This window comes from Pseudorasbora parva, chromosome 6 (assembly GCF_024679245.1).
Source record: "Pseudorasbora parva isolate DD20220531a chromosome 6, ASM2467924v1, whole genome shotgun sequence".
In the NCBI taxonomy this organism is placed as follows: Eukaryota; Metazoa; Chordata; class Actinopteri; order Cypriniformes; family Gobionidae; genus Pseudorasbora; species Pseudorasbora parva.
This window is the reverse complement of record NC_090177.1, coordinates 50,572,737-50,592,678: the sequence shown is the minus strand read 5'-3', so window position 1 is coordinate 50,592,678 and position 19,942 is coordinate 50,572,737. Positions and strand designations below refer to the sequence as shown.

General features: G+C 39.8%; 1 long non-coding RNA gene across 1 annotated transcript; it reads left to right on the top strand.

Annotated features, from left to right (window-relative positions):
* Positions 1-3,104: 3,104 nt before the first annotated feature.
* LOC137079494 (uncharacterized) lies at positions 3,105-5,783 on the top strand. The gene is made up of 3 exons (XR_010905523.1): positions 3,105-3,419; positions 5,166-5,196; positions 5,282-5,783. It is a non-coding gene; the product is annotated as an uncharacterized lncRNA (long non-coding RNA).
* Positions 5,784-19,942: the final 14,159 nt, after the last annotated feature.

Here is a 19,942-nt window from a genome sequence, read left to right as displayed (position 1 = left end):
CACAGTACAGAGACAGCGCTCATAAAGATTATAAATGATATTCGCTTGAATACTGATACAGGCAAAACATCAATTCTGGTTCTACTTGATCTCAGTGCTGCATTCGATACTGTTGACCACGCCATACTTCTAGACAGGCTGGAAAACTGGGTCGGGCTTTCTGGGATGGTCCTCAGATGGTTCAGGTCATACTTAGAAGGGAGAGGTTATTATGTGAGTATAGGAGTTCATATGTCTGAGTGGACACCCATGACATGCGGAGTCCCACAAGGGTCAATTCTAGCACCTCTCCTGTTTAACCTGTATATGCTGCCACTGAGCCAAATAATGAAAAAGAACAATATTGCTTACCACAGCTATGCTGACGACACCCAGATCTACTTAGCACTGTCACCTAATGACTACAGCCCCATTGACTCGCTGTGCAAATGCATTGATGAAGTTAACAACTGGATGTGCCAAAACTATCTTCATTTAAACAAAGACAAAACTGAAATCACTACATTTGGAAACAAAGATGAAATTCTCAAGGTGAACGCATATCTTGAGGCTAAAGGCCTGATAACAAAAAATCAAGTCAGGAATCTTGGAGTGATTTTGGAGTCAGACCTGAGTTTCAGTAGTCATGTCAAAGCAATAACTAAATCAGCATACTATCATCTGAAAAATATTGCAAGAATTAGATGTTTTGTCTCCAGGCAAGACTTAGAGAAACTGGTTCACGCTTTCATCACCAGTAGGGTGGACTATTGTAATGGCCTTCTCACTGGCCTTCCCAAAAAGACCATTAGACAGCTGCAGCTCATACAGAACGCTGCTGCCAGGATTCTGAGCAGAACCAGAAAATATGACCATATGAAGTATCGGTGAAGTATCACTTTAAGATAGATCCTCTGAGTATTATGTCAAAAATATCAAATATATTTTTAATCTCCAGATCGTTGTTTGTATAGGTCATAGTTTGACTCAAGCTTTTTTGCTTAAAGGTGAAGACCCAACTTTACGCATGTTATATAAGACTCCCCTCTCTGTTTAACATAATTTTGTTGGACCGTCCTGGGTTAAAACAATGATGCTCTTTAATCAAGTTATTTCATAGGGACTTATTTAGTAAGATTAAACTCTAATCTGTGCAAACATTAAACTTTGCTGAAATTAAAAACCTTGATTTGGTCTCTACACTTCATTATGGTAACTCTGCTCAACTATAATTACTAAAACTGAAACTAAATAAATAAAAACTGAATAGAAATCTATTTACAAAATAAAACCTACACTAAAACTAGCAAAACCATCTGTGAAACGAACTAAAACTAAACTGAAATTTGTAGCAAAATTGAAAACGATAATAAAATAAAAACTATTTTAAAAAAGCAAAACTATAATAACCTTGGTTCACGAAGGCGTTTTGCTTCCACCTGGGTCTGCATCACTGATGTCTGTCTTGTTCGTCTCCATCTGATATTTGCGCGCTTGTTCTCTACCCGCGTCCCGCGCCCTCTATTCAATATAGTCATTTCCGGATCGCATTTTTTCCCTCCCCTCTTTGCAATAATGATTTATTTTTACTCAGTAACGGATGTGGTTTAAAATGTAGCGAAGTACAATACTTCAATCAAAATGTACTTAAGTAAAAGTAAAATTACAGATTTTTAAAACTACTTATAAAAGTAGAAGTACACAGAAAAACTACTCAATTACAGTAACGCAAATAAATGTAATTCGTTACTTTCCACCTATGATGGGTGAAAATGGGTTTAACAAGAAGGTTCTTGAGTAAAAAAAAAATATATATCAGGAATAGTGATTGAAATGGATGTTTGAGAAAGAAATTAAGAGGTTTTCTAATTAAGATGGTACATGCACAACCTGGTCTCAAAGAATTCTGTGAAATGAACACGGACCCTTAACTCAAAATCCGTGGCAGTTTCACGGAATCGCCGAAAATTCTGTGATGGGTCCACAGAAGTGATGCAGAATATAACAGGCAGATACGACTGCAGGCACAATTTACTCAGAAAGTACAAATATTACAAGTGTTCCATGGCCAAATGATTGATTTGTGTTTAGAAAATCCCCAAAAGCGATCAGAACGTCGAGTCCATCCGCCAAAGATTAATACATTTCAAATATTGCCGCCGGAAGAAACGTCAGGTCAGCTCTGACAGCATTGGCTGTAGTATGTCTCGTGACCAATTGCGTCATTACGTCAGCTTTGATTGTTAAATGCCATTGCTCTCGTGTGTCTCGTGACCAATCTCGTCATGCTAAAGAGTCGAGTGTATCATTTGAAACAGAAATATGAATGAGTGCGTGTTCTGTTCACAAAGGGTTTGATCATCATTTCAGCGACTGAAACATTAAGATCAACTCTGTTCTTCACATGAAGATATCGTCTGACTTCAGAAGACTTGGAATGCAACATGAGTTAATACTTTTACAGTTTTTGGTCCGTTTTTGCAATAAATACCTGTGACTGTACATTTATTTGCCTGTTACATGTTTTATATTATTGAGAGTGGGTAGGTTTAGGGTAGGAGTGGAGTTAGTTGCTCCAAAATATAAAATTAGGCTATAAATATTCATAAAATCATGTCTGCTTTTACAAATGCAAAGAATTAAATGTGTGTTGGGAATCCGTGAGTGGGCCACGGATGCTGCTTGTCATTGACTTACATAGGCATCACTTCCGGGGACCCATCACGGAACTTCTGGCGATTTTGTGAAACTCCCACGGATTTTGATGTTAAGGGTCCGTGCTCATTTCACGGAATTCTGTGAGATCAGGTTGACATGTAGACTGTAAACTGAAGAATGTTTTATTTTTATTTCAGACCACTATTGTGTATCTGACCATTTTATTTAATTTGCTTTTTAAATAAAAAAATAATTATCTGTTTTAATTATCCTTGTTTTTAATTTTTTAACTCATACACATGTGTAACCTTACCAAGAGCCCTGTTAATATAAAATATAAAAGGGGAAAAAAACTAGCACTCAAATATGTAAAGTCAGTACTTTATTTTAATAGCAATTGAGAAATAGAAAAATGAATAAAAATAAAAATCATTTGAAAAGTTGATGTTTAAATAAAACAGTGCAGTTTAGACCAATGAGGAGAGTGTAGATTTAGCCCCGCCCTATGATCGGGACTTTGCGGGAGAGATGTACGAGAGAGAATGCTCGATGCATGAGAGAAGCTGCAGTTCCAACGCGGTCCTGAAAAAGAAAGGAGAAACAGAGTAAAAAACACATACATTAGTGAGTGTGTCAAGAGAAACAGATTTTGAGAGTGTGCACTGAACGTCAGTCAGTCGATCGTCACGGCTGGTGCTAATTCAACTGTTGCTGAGGAGAGAGAGACTTCCAGAGGTTGGATTTTCGCCTGATTTCATAACTAGAACATCTGAATTCTCTTGGTAAGTGAAGTGATTAAATCCTCAACTACATGTTCTGAAAATGGTGTTTAACAATCAGATACGTTATATTATGCCCAGTAGTGCATAAAAGATGCATAGAAGCTAATCCTCTGTTTAAAACGGAGGAATATAGAGTGAATTAGTCAAAATAACTAATGTTCAACTTTAAAAACCACTTTAAGCAGTTAAAAGTGTTATTTTAATGTATTTTGTCGTGTGTTAGAGTTGAAAATGGCGGGTGATTAGCTGCAGTGAGGATGTATATCTTGAACAGAGTTGTCTAACTGTATTTTTGGCCTTGTCTTTTGCCAGGTTGTTTTTTTTTTCTTTGCTCCCCTTTTCCCGTTTCTTCTCTTCTATTGTGCTATTTTCCTAATCACCTCCTGAGTCGGATGCTGCACGTTTGATGGACACTAGACGAAGTCTAAAGAAGATTTTTGAACCTGTGTTGTCCCTGCTTCGAGCCATGCCCCTATAAGGATTGTGCACACGTTTTTCTTCGCTTTTCTGACCTGAACTGTGTTGTTCTGAACTAAGTTGCGGAAGAAGGATCTCGTGTGAACAGCATCGGACGTGAGCTGAACTCCAGTGAAACCCTAATCCACAGTGGGACTGTATCGTGAGCATTAAGATTGATCCATTGTGATTTATTGTCTAATGATTTTCCACTTTTAATTTCACTGTCCTTTTGTTTTATATTTTGTTTTTTATATATATTTTGTTTCATTTTATTTCTGTTGTTGTTTTCTGAAGAGCCAGAGTGAAAGAGTATTGCAAGTGTAATTTGGGGTAAATTGTATTCATACTCAAATCCAAAGTTGTTCTTTATATTAATTAAGCTAATTAGAAAAAATTTGAATTAAAGGTGAACTATGTAGTATTTTTGCAGTAAAATATCCAAAAACCACTAGGCCGGTGTTATATATTTTGTTCAGTTGAGTACCTACAATATCCCAGATGTTTCCAACTATTTGTAAATTGTGAGACAATTGCTATTTAACTGAGGACCGGGACGTGTCAGCATTGCATCTGAGGGAGCCGTCTGTCAATCGCGTCATATCTGCGCTACCCTCGGTTTCGGCTTTTATTTGGCAGGAGTGCTTTACTCTTAGCAGTGTGAACAAGTGAACGCACGGAGTAACGTCATAACATCGTTTTAAACACACTTAAATGTATCTAATATGATAAACAGAGCTCCATTACCTCAAAATCATAACCGGAAGAGCGGATCTGTGCAGGCGCCCGGCGAATGTGTCCTGTCCCGTCATAATAAAAGTCCCGGTGTTTGCGAGGCGGGTATTTGTTAAACAATCGCTCCAGCAGCTTTGCTCAGCTCCTCAACACTCGGTCCTGCTCTGCTTTAGACTACAGTAACGTTAATAACCGCATGCATGAACGTGATTTCTGCCCGAGTCCTATTTTTCACCGGCTGTGATGAGAAGACCACATCACATCACTTTGCGTCATCAAACTACGCATTTGTTTTGCATAGGCGCCCTCCAGTGGACAAAAGCTGCATAGTGCACCTTTAATGGGTGAAAATAAGATTCAGTTAATTTTATTAGCTTGAACCTAAATAGGTCAAAAATAAATATATAAATAATAAGTAAACTAAATAGAAATTTAAATGTATAAGGATGAGAAGAATACATTCATTCCTATATTTATTTTATTATCCATTACCCCCTTTTTGGTCACTATTTCTTTTTTTTTCTTTATTTATACGATGATTCCATTGCCGACCAGCTGGAGGAGTCACCGACATCGTCCCACAAAAGTATGTTAGCTGCATTTCATTTTCACATTAATATCATCGCTTTGACGATTTTGGTTTGAACTCATTTTTCCCATATTTCTCCTAGATCTGAGTGATGAAGATGAAATGAGCGGTTCCTGCGCGAGTGCCGCACCTAACCGTATCAGCGATGGAGCAGCTCTGGCTGTGGATCAAAGTCAATGCTCAGCCCCAAAGAGCAAAGACAAAAAAATGATTTCAGCGAAAAGCACTCTGAATTACTAAAATTAGAGAAAGAGAAGAACTTAAATCAAATAGAGAATGCCAAGTTACAGAAAGAGGTGCTTCTTTTACAAAAGGAAATATTACTGATGCAAAAAGAAAAACTTACTACAGACCTACAACCAGGACAAATAGTTTTCAGTGAGTTGTAGAAATGTACAAAATAGAGGGAATAGATCGTTTAAAAACCATACAGATTTAATACTTTTTTAAAAAGGTATATAACCAGCAACATGTTTCTGTATTAGCACGAAAAGTTTTATTTTTTGTAATTTGTAAACTAGTACACATTGTTCTGTAGCCTAATAGTAACATATATTGTCACATTATTTTAATAAAGAAAAGGTAAAAGCTACCATTTAGACTGTGCCATCTTTTTTATTCATGGGAAAGGGCAATATCCAATGTACACACAAATGTTTTAAAAAAATGTTTTTAATAAATAATTAATAGCCTATACTAATTGTTAATAATCATTCATTAAGAACTAATGTGCACTATAGGAAAACTGTATCAAGTGACCAATTTTTAAATAATGTATGTACATACAACACACACTATGATATTATGCAGTGAAATGGTTTTGAATTAAGGTCCTCCTGACAGCATTGCCATTTGCTGTGGCAGCATTGATCTCCTCCCCTTCATCCTCTGTGGGCTCATTTCTGTGATCCACTTCAGACTCTGATATCTCATCCCCAAGTCTTTTCCCAAAATTATACAGCACTGCCAGAGCAACAGTGACTGCCAATGTTTTATCCATCTTAGTTCGAAGCCCATTCTTCAGACAGGGAAACTGCTTTTTCCAAACACCCTCTCGACAAGACCTCTTGCTGCAATATGGCAGGTGTTGTATCGCTTCTCAGCCGGGGTTGAAGGGTTCAGGACAGGGGTCATCAAGTAGGCACGACAGGGGTATCCATTGTCACCTAGGTGGCCCTGAAATGCATGGCTTCCGAGCAGAGCGCAGAGGTAACTATAATCAAAGATCCTGCTGTCGTGCGTAGATCCTGGCCATCGAGCTATAATGTTGGTGATTTGGGCCTTCTCATCACACACAACTTGAACATTGATGGAACAATAGCCCTTCCTGTTGCGAAACAGCTCTCCATTTTCTCCACCTGGGTTTTGAATAGGAATGTGGGTACAGTCAATTGCTCCCATAACTCCTGGAAAACCAGCTCTTCTATTAAATCCAGCAGATGTTTCCCCTGTTGGGGCAAATCTAACAAACTGACTTTTCAAGGATGCAATTGCCCCCGATACTCTTCCAACAATTCTGTTCACTGTTGATTTATGTACTCCGAAAAGGTCTCCATCCACCATTTGGAAACAACCAGTAGCGTAAAAGCGCCAGGCTATTAAAAGCTGGAGCAGGGGTGGTATAGCTGCATTTCGCTCACTGCCATGTCTAATTGCAGGTTCATTTTTCGATTGAATCTAATCACAGCTTCCTTGCTGAATCGGTACCTGTTTGAAAATTCACCACCATCATAAAACTCAACAGGATTGAGACGGTCCCTAATTTTTCTGCGAGGAACTCCTTCATTTTCTTCAATCCATCAAATAAGTGCTGCCATTTTGACGATTTAAACCTCCTCAGTAACAAGTTTAAATTTAATCCCTAACTGAAATTTGAATCAGAGATTAAAGTTATGGAGCAACAAGATTATAGTTAATCCAGGTTTATTATGAAAATAAATCCAGGATTAAAGTCATGGTGTAAATTTAAGCCTGCTTATTTTTAAACAAAGTTTAAAGTTTGGTGCAACAGAATTATAAGATAAACCTTGATTTAAAGTTAATCCTTGTTGGTGCAACCCACCCTTAGTGTTGTATGTGTGAAAGCAGATTTTGAAGTGTGTCTTTTTTATCCATTTTTTATTGTTGTTTGATATGTTTTACACACAAAAATTACGAAGACAACTGTCACAAACGCCGGTGAGGTTTCCACCAGCGGCCACCGGAGGTCTCACTCTCCGGAGTACTAGTTTCATTCGGACTACAATTCCCATGCACCCACATTCTGGGACTGATTACCACACACCTGTTCCACATCACACAGGCCACTTATACCCTGGTTGCTCAGTCACTCATTGCGACGTGTACTAATGTCTCGGCAGCTGTCAAACCAGCTAAAAACACTTGTTTCTGACTTATGTTAAATAATTTTACCTTTATCTATATTTAATCTCAGATCATGTACTAGCTCTAGTAATGATGTTTCAGTATTATGACCTTGTCTGTAGTGGTGGCGAAATGAAGCTTTCCAGCCTGATGTGTTGAAAAGTGGTTCATTTCCTGAGGCTTTGAATGCACACTAGACACCTGCTGGTCAATGCAAAAATTGATTATATATATATATATAAAAAGACCTACCCACTTTTTACGACCAACGATGTTGGACCACTCACTTTTATCGTCTCTAATTCAGTACGTCTGTTTAACTACCCCTAACCAAAAAAAAAAAACACTTATTATTAAACACATGTTAGACACTTTATTTCCACTTTTCTAATATTTTCTCAGTTTTTATTAAAAATAAATGCCTTTCCGATCTGATATGTGATGTGAAAAGGGAGTAGAACAAGTGTGGCTACAGGCGGATCAGAACCCCTGATTGATTGCGTCAGATCTTTAAGTCATGCATTTTACCGCTACACTATAGTCACGGTTAAACACTTGGTGATTTCCGTAATTTTGTCTGCTCCAATCAGTCGTTTAGTAAACGGCAGTATATTTGTATTTAATGTAAATATGGCGTCAAACGTTAAACGGTAGTAAAAAATAAATTACCCACCCACCCACTTTTTATTTGCTTCAGACGACATATATATATATATATATATATATATATATATATATATATATATATATATATATATATATATATATTAGAGCTGCAACTAACGATTATTTTTTCTGTCGACTAATCTAACGATTATTTTTCCGATTAGTCGACTAATCTAACGATTTATTTTTTTACCCTTTGAAATTTTTCAAAATTCTGTGGCACCCCCTCACATAAGTTACGCTAGAGGTGTAACAGTACAGACTGCTCACAGTTCGCTTTGTATCGCGGTTTTAGGTTCACGTTTCAGTACAGTTCGGTATTTGCTATGTTCAGGGGAAAAAGGACTACTGTCAAATGAAAATAAAGAAAATAAGAACAGATAACTTAAATAGAAGCAGCAGCACAAATAAATACTATTGAGCAAAGATGAGAATAAAATAAACAATGCTTTTCAGGTAGGTCCAACATTAGTTTTTAGGTAGAGAAATGGAATGAAGTAATCAAAAGTAAAATAACCACACATTTAACTGTTTAAAATTAAAAATAATAATAATCCTTATTAAACTTACAAAAGCTATTCAGTCAGGAGCAGTGAGTGATGTCTTTATCTTTTGTTTGACATTAGACAGCAGTGAATGCTACTGCCCCTTTAAGACCCACGGATAGTCGTCGTATTTTCTGTATAAAGTTCACTTAAGGCATAGAGTAGGCTATGACATTTTGACATACTTTTTGTGAGTTTGTCCGTTTAAGCACGGGATTTGAAAGATAACTCAATATTTGCGCGCTTTGGGACGAGTGCAGAGACAGATCTTCTCATTCGAGTCTCCTGGCTACACGGGGGTGATGACGGTGAAAATGACTGCTCATATTCGGACGTACAGCAGCACTCGCATGCGTTTTTATAAAGTTTACAAAGAGAGACCGTTTTGCCCACGTTTTTCTTTTATTATCGCTGTTGTTGTAGTGCATACCTGAGGAATCAGCACGTGTATCCATCGACAGAAACATACATACAGCATTATTTTCAAGTTACAACCCATATTAAAGATGCGTCATCAGATGCGAGATGAACCGAAGTGTAAGTGCGTCCCGGCATCTTTTGCTCGGGATCCCGGTTGGGAAACACTGGTCTGTATTGATTGACACCGCGCTGGTTTGTTTAGAATTATATGAGCGCCGTGACCGCGCGCTGCCGCGTGATGAAGGCGTGTCGCAACTCTGTTATTCAACTGCTCTGGTTTTAAAAGCTATGTCATACTAAATGCGCCAAAATGCAATAAAACTTGTTTTACGGTCGAATGCAACGCGTGTGTGTGTGTGTGTGTGAGTGAGTAAGAGACGCGCAAAAGGGCGGAGAGAGAACTTAAGGAAATGCAGCTAAACGAATATGCGTGCGTCTTTTAAATAGCGTAAAAATGAATGAATGACGAATGTGGTGGCCGTTATTGATTATGTGGCAGTCCGCCACAAATTAGTCTATGTGTGGGAAACACTGTTTGGCCTCTGCTTAAAGTATTCCCATACTTTCAATATTCACGGTCTAGGTTTTTGTGATAGAACCAGGAGCAGAAGCCAACATTACGCGAGATGAACTTCTGACACGACGCGTCGACGCATTTCACGAACGTCGACGTATTTCCGTAGTCGACGTCATCGATGACGTCGACGCGTCGTTGCAGCACTAATATATATATATATATATATAATCATTCATGTATTTATGCTTAGTGTTTCATAATTTTGTAACTGGGAAGTACTTTTGTTTAACAGAGGGAAATGGAGTTCTTTAGATTGGGTGGACTTGAGAGAGGGCAGTGGTAGTGCTTGTGTAGTTTGACACGTCATATAGTCGAAGCATCCCTCCAAAAGTGAACCCTTTCTCGAAGCGCTGCACTCAAACGAGGCTTCGAACGTCATCAGTGACGTCACGTCACTAAAACAAAACAAGCCTCGATACGGAGCTCCGATGAGAGGTGCCTGACGTTCTCGACACACGCTTCGAAGCCGCGGTATCAGGCGTAACATCACTACTTGTCTGAAACCTGACTGATATTTTTCCTGAATATTTTATTCATCTAAAATTTGATTGTGCTGTTGCGATACAACTTTTTCTAAAACCTTAAAAATAGTATGTTAAAAATGGGCCTGTAGTTTTGAAGAAGAGAACAATCCAGGTTTATTTTCTTTAGAAGTGGCTTCACGACAGCAGTTTTAAAAGCATTAGGAAAAATCCCTGTCTTTAGTGAACAATTAATTATATCAAGGACATAGACAATCAAACAGTGTGACACCTCTTACAAAAATACTGTTGGTATAGGGTCAAGATAGCTGGAGGAAGAATTAAATTGAGAAACTATTTGCAGGAGATTCTCTTCATTAACTGTTTTGAACACTTCTATTTTATGGTGTGGATATTTTCCCAATCCATCCACAGCAAAGTTATCAGTATGATCAATAGTAGATCTAATTTGCATTATTAAAAAATGTAGTGAAATCTTCACACATATTTACAGAGTGCGGATCTTGCCCATTATATTGCTTGTTGTTTAAAAGACGACCTATAGGATATTTGTATTTTCACTAATGTTTTGAGTTTTGCATTCAGTGCGCACTGTTTTTGCATATCCTGAGATATGGTAATCAAGAGAATTTCACGGTGAACAGTTAATTTTGTTTTTTTATCAATAATGCAGGATATTTTCAGGAACAGCTTTTACCTTATTTAATTTCTAAGTCGATAGAAATTTTTAAATACATGTAATCAAAACAGTAGGTTTGATATAGACTATTCAGCTTGCAGCAGTTCGCAGCTCAGCACCCTGTGCTCAGCACACACACACACACACACACACAGATACAGCGGTTCTTGTGTCAGATCGACCGATTGCAACGGATCACCAGTACAGAATCGAGAACCGTTTCTATCGGACGCGTTCGATCTTTCGGATCACCAGTACAGAATCGAGAACCGTTTCTATCGGACGCGTTTGATCTTTCGGATCACCAGTACAGAATCGAGAACCGTTTCTATCGGACGCGTTCGATCTTTCGGATCACCAGTACAGAATGGAGAACCGTTTCTATCGGACGCGTTCGATCTTTCGGATCACCAGTACAGAATCGAGAACCGTTTCTATCGGACGCGTTCGATCTTTCGGATCACCGGTACAGAATGGAGAACCGTTTCTATCGGACGCGTTCGATCTTTCGGATCACCGGTACAGAATCGAGAACCGTTTCTATCGGACGCGTTCGATCTTTCGGATCACCGGTACAGAATCGAGAACCGTTTCTATCGGACGCGTTCGATCTTTCGGATCACCGGTACAGAATCGAGAACCGTTTCTATCGGACGCGTTCGATCTTTCGGATCACCGGTACAGAATCGAGAACCGTTTCTATCGGACGCGTTCGATCTTTCGGATCACCGGTACAGAATCGAGAACCGTTTCTATCGGACGCGTTCGATCTTTCGGATCACCGGTACAGAATCGAGAACCGTTTCTATCGGACGCGTTCGATCTTTCGGATCACCGGTACAGAATCGAGAACCGTTTCTATCGGACGCGTTCGATCTTTCGGATCACCAGTACAGAATCGAGAACCGTTTCTATCGGACGCGTTCGATCTTTCGGATCACCGGTACAAAATCGAGAACCGTTTCTATCGGACGCGTTCGATCTTTCGGATCACCAGTACAGAATCGAGAACCGTTTCTATCGGACGCGTTCGATCTTTCGGATCACCAGTACAGAATCGAGAACCGTTTCTATCGGACGCGTTCGATCTTTCGGATCACCGGTACAAAATCGAGAACCGTTTCTATCGGACGCGTTCGATCTTTCGGATCACCAGTACAGAATCGAGAACCGTTTCTATCGGACGCGTTCGATCTTTCGGATCACCAGTACAGAATCGAGAACCGTTTCTATCGGACGCGTTCGATCTTTCGGATCACCAGTACAGAATCGGGAACCGTTTCTATCGGACGCGTTCGATCTTTCGGATCACCAGTACAGAATCGAGAACCGTTTCTATCGGACGCATTCGATCTTTCGGATCACCAGTACAGAATCGAGAACCATTTCTATCGGACACGTTCGATCTTTCGGATCACCAGTACAGAATCGAGAACCGTTTCTATCGGACATGTTCGATCTTCCGGATCACCGGTACAGAATCGAGAACCGTTTCTATCGGACGCGTTCGATCTTTCGGATCACCGGTACAGAATCGAGAACCGTTTCTATCGGACACGTTCGATCTTTCGGATCACCGGTACAGAATCGAGAACCGTTTCTATCGGACGCGTTCGATCTTTCGGATCACCGGTACAGAATCGAGAACCGTTTCTATCGGACGCGTTCGATCTTTCGGATCACCAGTACAAAATCGAGAACCGTTACTATCGGACACGTTCGATCTTTCGGATCACCAGTACAGAATCGAGAACCGTTTCTATCGGACGCGTTCGATCTCTCGGATCACCAGTACAGAATCGAGAACCGTTTCTATCGGACGCATTCGATCTTTCGGATCACCAGTACAGAATCGAGAACCGTTTCTATCAGACACGTTCGATCTTTCGGACATGTTCGATTCTGAGAACCGGTGAGCTGAGATACTGACCATGCGTGAGAGCGTCGTAACCGAACTGTTTCTCTCGGACTGGGACATCTGATGCTGATAATACATGAGCCCGGGTGAACACTGAGGATTTGTGTAAGTAGGCCTATAATGTCAATGTATGTTTATTTAATCCGTGTAAAACATCAGTGTTTGCACGACAGTGACAGTCTCTCAAACTAGAAATAAAACTAATATCTTGAAGTAGATGCTGTAATCGATTCAGTTCGATTTGGTGAACTGTATTTATTGTTGTTGCAAAACATAAATGAAAAAATGTATCCAAGATGATGATGATGTCAATAATAATTATTACTATACTAAGTTTTGATTACAAATACTTTATATGGATGTGTTTGAATGTATTTTCATCCGCCGGGATGATAGAAATGACGTCATTATGTGAAGACGTAAAAGAACCGGTGTTCCGGTTTTTTTAACCGGATCATTGAAACGAACTGTCCGAAAGAACCGGTTCGCGGAAAAGAACCAAACTTCCCATCACTACAGTGTGACACATGCCCAGACCGCAAGAGGTACTGTGGCAGGACGTGATGCAGAAGTTGCATCTGATCCAGGCATTGAGAATGATCTGTTAAATATAGCGTGTAGTGCATTTAAATGTAAAATCTTATGTTTGTGTTGATTACCAGTTGATCTAAGGAACTTTGACAGGTTTGTAAAAGAGTGCCTCCCCAGTGGCGCAACAAGATGAGCGACAGCCTCTGGACCCAGAGATACAGGGTTCAAATCCTGTGGAGGGCAATTTTATAAATTTTGTGCATTGTTATTTCGATTCCTTTATTATTAGAGTAAGTGTTATACTTATCTTTTTTACTCTTGGATTAGAAATAAGTTTGTTTTTGTTAATTTTGTTCATCTGAACTTCTGTTCATCACAACTATACTTCTGAATTACTCAAGTACATTCTATTTCTGACATTTTTGTCCTTCTGGCTCTGCATTGCGCTACTGCCGCATCTTTGGCTTGCCCCGCAATTGCTGCTTGCAGCTATATATTTTTTTAGTTTTCTCTGGAGCCACTTTATCAAGAGTTGTCCTTAAAGAGGTATTAAAACTATTAACCTTATTATGTACAGTATGCCTTTCACTCACAATTAAATGCATTTCTTGAATCTCATTAATAAAAGACTCAGGGTCAACGTATTAAAATAACGCTTTCTAATAATTTTTTTCTTTTGGATGAAGTGTATAAATTTCATAATCAAAAAATAACCAAAAATGATCTGAGATTGTTAAATCATTATTTTCATTTAGAGTGACATTAATGCCATGTGAAATTATGAGGTCAAGTGTATGTCCTTTATGCGTGGGTCCATTGACATGTGTAAAATTAATTGAATTTAAAAACTCAACTGATTTACGATCAGATTTGTTGTCTACATGAATATTAAAATCACCCACAATCAGGATTTTATCATAGTTGGTAATGCAAAGAGCTAAAAGTTCAGAGACCTCCGATATGAAACATGGGTTTTGCTTAGGAGGTCAATATATTATAATAACTAAACATTTAATTTCTATTATTTCTATTGCTAAATGCTCAAAAGTAGTGAAATCAAAAATAATCTCTTTACTGGCTAGTGACTGCAAAAATATAGCGGCTACTCCGCCATTCCTCTTGCCACAGCAAACCTTTTGCAAGAACGTGTAATCTGGCGGGCATGCCTCAATAAGAGATTCAGCCCCATTGTGATCAGGCCATGTTTCCGTAAGAAACATGAATCCTGTCTTTTTTTTTTTCAAATAAAATATCATAAATGAGAGAATTCATGTTTTCCCTGAGATTGATCTTACATTAAAAAAGGGCCATTTTTAATCTTCTTTCATTTAGCAAACGAGCTGTACATGTGCTATTAAAATCCTTTCTCACTATCTGTACCAAATTTGATTTCCTCCTATGATTATTTTGTATATTTTTATTGTTCCTTAAAGAAACAATAAGTTTCAAAATAGTATAGCCAACAGGGATGGTAGATACTTGTCACAGGTTATTCAGTGCTGTTTCAAAGTTTGGCGAAAAGTTTGCGCTCCAGTCCTACTGGTTGGCAGCGCTGGCCTAATACCTAGGGCCAGCTGTCTGGCCATCCTGACCAGCCTGGCCGGTTGCGGCTGCTGCCCCTCTGCCCCCCGAACTGCTCTGAGGTGGAGGAAAATTTTGATGAACTTAAACAGCCCCCTCACTGCTGTCTTGAACTCCTGATCAGCCGTATCCGCCATCCCTTATCCGTTTCCTCAACTTCCACACTGTTGTCTCTGCACAAGGAAAGAAAAAACAGCTAGCATTACCAATACACCTGTCCACTGCCCAGTCCCTGCCACCCCCTGACCCCCCACTTCCCTAACCCACCCCTACCCACAGCCCACCACTACCATGACGCCCTATGACCTCCACTCTTGACCCCTAACTAACCCCCTATCACCCCATTTAGAGACGAACCAAGAAATGCTAGACCTGTCTGGGTCGTACATTTCCCTAGGGCCTGTCTGGGCCTGATTCGCTCTCCCATCCCGCATGCCGGAGGGAGCCTCTGCCCCCCCAGAAAACAAAAACCCCGGCCAGAACAAATCATTACAAAATTTCAACCTAACCTCTCAACCTAATCCGAAATGCGAGGCCCTTGAATGAACCTAGTCCGAACCAGCGAACCCGGCCCGACCCGAAAGTCATAACCGGATAATCCTGGCACGGGATCGCATTCCCATCAGTGAATTCTGATTTTCAAAGGTGCTCTAATCCAAGAGCCTTCTAATCCTACCTTATCCCCTCTACAAGTACAACAAAAGTGTTTTAGACAATTACAGATCAGCTCCTAGTCTCCCCAAACCAATACCCTCACTTCTAATGTAAAAACCTACCCCCTAAATTAATCATCCACCCTCCTAGACCCCCAACTGTATTGGTGAGGGAAATATTCAAGACACTTGTCATCAGTATTGTTCCAGAGAATCATCAGGTGTTTTGGCGCCTTACCAACTAGACACCCTCTTCTCTGGCGGCCCGTCTTGGATGATCAGTCCAAGACCAGTGTCTTTTGGCAATCACTAAATCTTAGTAGACCGAATCGGCACAAACCATGGTTGCGTTTCGGTAGAAAAAAACCATACTTTCCCTTTTTCTACAAGTCTTCTACAACCCACCCTGAGCCAAACCTTTTTTTAAGAAATTTGCCAATCAGTGTGCAGGCATGTTGATGCAAAATGTACTGGTGCGCGAGTGGTGCTAATCACCCATAGAAAATTGGGCTCCAATTAAGGCCTGTTAGCCCCAGGCCACTTTCCCTGCGTGCTGTCCAAGTGGACCCAGGGGGGCTGGATACTTACCGCCTTCCCCAAGCAGCCCTTCGTTAACACCGCAAGGTCTCCAAGCTGCCCGGAAAAGGCCCGCGAGAAACGTCTACCATCTAGGGCCCTTTGTCAGAGAAAAGCTTTCTACTGACTTAAACCAAGAAACCTGTCCCGGGACAAAGGGCAGGCCCCAACAATTCTTCTACCAGCCCTTCTCTCTAGGAATCAAACCATCACCGACAACATAATGTCCTACCTTATCTCTTTATTCTTTTTATAATTGTTTTAGTTTAACTTTGTTCTTATCTTTGGTTATTGTTATTTTATATGTTCTTTTGAGTTAAATATGATGAGTGAAAACTGGGTTTGATGGAAATAGTAAGTTTGACAATAAGGTTTGAGTATGTGTAAATCTGTGGAGGGTATGATGAGTGAGAATGGGTTTATAACAAGAAGGTTCCTGAGTAAAAATCAGGGAACAGTGATTAAAATGGATGTAATGAACGTGTTTGAGAAAGAAATGAAGGAGAGGTGTTCTAATTAAGATGGTACATGTATGTAGGCTGTAAACTGAAGAATGTTTTATTTTTATATCAGACCATTATTGTGGATCTGACCATCTTATTTTTTTATTATAATTATTTTATTATTATTATCTTTACAACTGTTTTAACTATGCTTGTTTTACATTTTTTATTCCTCCATTTGGTATTCTTTTTTCTCATGCATTTGTTACCACTGTTTTAATAAATTTCTATGTAAAGTACTTTGAATTGCTATTGGGTATGAAATGTGCTATACAAATAAACTTGCCTTGCCTTGCCTACCTCCACAATCCTATGTTCTCTGCCTGCCAATCTTCTTCTGTACTATTTCACTTCTCCAAATATCAATGCTGTCCACCCAACATTCCACCATCAAAACTGCTTGAGTGTACCCAACAAAGCCCAACTGGCCAACCTCCTCTATGCAACCCCTCACCTCTGTCGTGGTAAGTTTTCAAAATTCAAGCATCGAGCATAATGGGAGTGCTATATAACCACTGATGATATGACCATGGGTATCTGGGTAGGTTTTAGGGGTGATGTGGGTATATCTATATAAATATATTTGCCAGGGGTATCTGGGTAGGGTTAAGGGTGATATGGGTGTGGCCATATCAACCTACTGATCAAAGACGGTAAGTAAAGAGAAGGAAAACATCATTAATCTAGGCCTTGTTAAGGCCTCTCGGGTGCACCGTGTCCAAACGCTTAATCCAGGTACTTTCTGCCCTGAGTCTCATTCATGGACCACGCTGGATCAGATTGGACTGCGGTGACTTTAAATGAAGACAATCAATGGGCCAGGAAGTGCTGGACGAGGTATCGCCGCTTATCAATGCCATGCATAATGTTGTGTGCATGTTGGTAGGCCCGGACACGGATTTCGTTTTTTGTCTGGCCGATGTATTGCTTCCTGCATCTCGGACAGAAGACCAGGTAAATACAGTTAGATGTTTCGTGAGTCAGAGGTACAGGGATCTTGAAAATCTTTTTATTCAATCTGCTCATTACCCATCTGGTTTGCACAAAGTATTTACAGCGATCAACACGACTCTGTTCAATTTGCTCTGGACCAGTATGTCCTCTAGATTAGTGTTATGTTTATAAGCCGCAATTGGCCTGTGGTGCTGGAGGAACTTCTTAGGTCCTAAGCAGGGCCGGTTCTAGACATTTGGAGGCCCTAGGCAAAATGTATGTTGGAGGCCCCCCTGCCACTCCCTCCTCCCCTCCATCTCCACAATTTTTGCTAATTTTTTTCAGTAATTTGTTCAGTAATTTCTTTATAGTAACACACTAACCCCTTATTTGGGATAATGAACAGTTTTGTTTTTGATAGACAAAATATGTCATATGTTTTGTAGAGGAATACATTTAGTATGAATATACACAAATCAGCTGCTAGTGGAATTGATAGAAATAAACTACTAAATAAAAAGTCTAGTTCGTTTCTTCAATTGTAATTGGGTGTGCTTGTTCATATGCTTAAAATTGTTTTCAATAAATATGGCAACAGTAGGCCTATTTATGATTGGAAAACGGAAAAAAATAATAAGTAGGTGTAGGCTATATGATCGAGCAGTAAATGTAGGCTAAACACCTGCGTTTTAGAAGATATACAGACACTTGAGGTAGCTGTTTTGAAACATAATAAACTTTGCTCTAGTATAGTGCGCTTGCTCTTTGACTGACAAACTTATTTACCGTTTCTTTAACTTGTATTTTGACAGTCAGCGCCTGACTAGGGCTGGAAATCGATTCCAAAGGAAAGGAGGTAATTACGCTTGATTTAGAGGTGTAAGGAGTCAAGATTTGATTCCAAGTTGTAGTCGTTTCCATCGAGGAGAACCGACTCCTTTGTAAGATTCAGATCAACAGTTCATCATGAATTCGCCTCAGTAAAAAAGTGACTGGAATTACGATTCATTTCAGCGAACAGATTCTTTCGGACGGTTCGTAACGTATCTATTTTCTAACAAAATTCTGCATTGTACGCTCAAGATTCAAAGTGTCAGAAGCGAATTGTCCATCAACGGTGATCGCGCTCTTTTGAACTCAGAATAACCGTCAAATGTAAAACGACGCTGATCGTCAGGCTCAGTTTCTTTCTTTTCTTTTTTTTTTCTTTCTTTTTTTACAATACATTACAATCACTCCAAAATAAATAGACCTGCATGACGAGCTGCACTTTTTTTGCGTGCCTGTTTAGCCATACGCTTAGCAGCCCCTGAAGGATGCGTTTGTTTTGGCGTCATCAGATGCGTAGTAAAGTTGTATCTCATTCATAAAACCGGTATGTAATCTCTTCATTCAAATATTCAGAGGGTGGGCGTGACTCAGGTTTAAACGGGGATATTAATTGGTTTTACTACAGGTGTATGACAATTGTTATATCCAATGGACAAACAGCCTAGTATTTTGCTGCTCTTGATTGGTGGACAAGCATATGATTTGGAGGCCCCGCCTCCAAGCCCGAGGCCCTAGGCAACTGCCTTCTCCGCCTATAGGTAGCGCTGGCCCTGGTCCTAAGAATTTAAGAAAGTTTTCTTTAATGGCCAAATTAAGAGAAACACACTGGCTAGAATAGAGTGTCGTTAGAGGGATGATCTTGTGTCTATTCTGTGCCTCTTCTCTCTGTTGTTTCTTTGGCTCATCAAAATTCTTTAATATTTTTTTCAGGAAGGATCTCCCGTAACCGTGGCACCTAAGTGCTTGGAACGGGGTCCGTGTGGCTTCCTGAAATGAGCTGGGTTGTGAGCAGATTCTTTTAAACCTCAACAGTTGTGATTTTAATGATTCCCCTGAAGGTATGTTTTGGGTGGAATCTATCTCTGTGCAGCAAAGAATGTGTTTCGGTCTCTTTAAAGTAGACCTTAAAGTCAAGATGACCCGTTTCTGTGAATCTACTTGTCTAAGAAGTTGACCTCTGACCTTGTCTATACTGTATTTTACTGTGATAGACTCCTGGTGTGCGTTGAGATGGGAGAAAAGCGAGGAAATCCTCCATAGAGTGGGTCCAAACTCCCCAGATGTCATCCAGAAAGCGGAAGTATGCAAACGGTTTCAAGGCGAAGGACGCGAGGGCCGTTTGCTCCCAATCCGCCATGAAAATGTTGGCGTACGATGGCGCAAACCTTTTCCCCATGGCCGTTCCCTTAACTTGTAAGAAAAATTTGGAGTCAAATTCAAAGTCATTTTTCGTTAAGATTATCTCCAATAATTTTTGGAGATAT